General features: G+C 51.4%; 1 protein-coding gene across 6 annotated transcripts in view; it reads right to left on the bottom strand.

Moving 5' to 3' along the window:
- Positions 1-1,539, bottom strand: part of DOPEY1 (dopey family member 1) — a 165,817-nt gene extending 164,278 nt beyond the window's left edge. For all 6 annotated transcript variants that reach the window (XM_019520432.1, XM_019520429.1, XM_019520430.1 and 3 more), the window contains exon 1: positions 1,474-1,539. The gene's annotated coding sequence lies outside the window, so the exon portion shown is untranslated. The remainder of the gene's footprint in view (positions 1-1,473) is intronic.
- Between the last annotated feature and the right edge of the window lie 29 nt (positions 1,540-1,568).

Genomic DNA, 1,568 nt, shown 5'->3' on the forward strand with positions numbered 1-1,568 from the left:
TTTATTTCTGAGTTTCCTTCCATTGCTAGTCTGACTGACGCTATTAATTTGGTAGGCCAATGAACTCAAACAATCTCAACTTGAATATTAAAGCAATTTAATTCTATTTTTCCCTTCCACGTTCCCTTCACCTGGTATTTCTACCCCTGTTTCTTCTTTATGTCTGACACAGCACAGCCATTTTTGGAATTTGTTTTCTGGCATTCCTCTTCTTCCTCGTCTCTGCTGGAGTTTTATCTTCTCCCTGCCCTTCTAAGACCCAGACTGCCCTATCAGAGGGAAGATGACAGAAGACTAATCATCAGTTTTGCTCAATACACAGAATCTTTCAGCTAAGCAAGAACAGCCTGAAAATAAAGCCAGACCTACACTAATGACTCAAGTCAAAAAATATCTGTGACCATGTAAAGAGATGTGATCACTGACAGACACAAGCACCCCAGAAGAAACCCTAGTTCTGATGCAGTTATACCTGCAAAACTGCTCTAACAGTGTAGCTTGTTACACACATAATAATGTTACTAGGAGGGCCTAACATAGGTGTTTAATATACAAGTATTCATATGCTGATAAAGCACTTCTAGTATAAATATGGACAAAGTAAGCTGGAGCCAACTCCCATTATAACAATATCACAGATTAAATTTGTAACCTGACAGGCCCAGAGAAAAGATGCGGACTAGACGCACTCTTGTAGGGTTTTTATGCATCTGCTGGCCCAACAGAAATAAAAACAAAACAAAACACAAGTACGTCAAATACCCAGGATATTCAGCAAATGAAGGCTACAAATCTTTCCTCAAGTCTCATTTTCCAGTGGCCCCAGTGAAGTGCATTCCCAATCCACAGTAAAATAACAGCACCCAGTCAGCTCCTGATACTGGATGATCCACAAAACCCCAGTACATGGTGGAGGCGGCTTCAAGGAGCCCAACACCACATTTGAAGGCAGAGGTTCTTAACCTGGTGGGACTCAGGCACCTCCTCTGCCCTGGAAACACTGAGGGCCAAGGGGTAGGGGGTGCACCCACTGTAAGTCCCAGACCCTCACTCCTTCACCCAGTTTCCTCTTATTTGTCCCAAGCAATCAATCATTATGTCTTCTTAAGCGGGGTTACAGTGTTACTGTACCCACGCCCAGCGGCACAACAAACAGGCCTGGGCTCGAGGCAGCCTGCCCTGACTTTGTGGGGCACTGCAGCTCAGACGAGCCAGCTACAGGGCAGCGTCCGCCTCTCTGCACAGGGCTTGAGGGTCCTCCCGGCGGGCACGAGCCTGCGCCTCTCTGAGCGTCTCCTCCTGCCTCCCTCGTCCCCGCACGGCCCCTTTCCGGGGGGGCGCACCCCGGGGCCCGGGGGAGGACCGCAGCTTTGAAGGCCGCCCCAGTGGACAGCGCCGGCCGCCCCAGCCCGCTGCGAAAGCCGCTTAACTGAGGGGGAGGAGAATGACCCCCGGGCCGGCGGCGACGGTTACCTGCGCGGCTCGAGCCGGAAGAGCCCGCGAGCGCAGCACACCGGAGCGGCCGCTGACAGGTCCCGGCATGCAGCGCGCCCGCCCGGCCGCCCCTC

The sequence above is a fragment of the Gavialis gangeticus genome, unplaced genomic scaffold, assembly GCF_001723915.1.
Source record: "Gavialis gangeticus isolate Ggan-Ray unplaced genomic scaffold, GavGan_comp1, whole genome shotgun sequence".
NCBI classification, from domain to species: domain Eukaryota; kingdom Metazoa; phylum Chordata; order Crocodylia; family Gavialidae; genus Gavialis; species Gavialis gangeticus.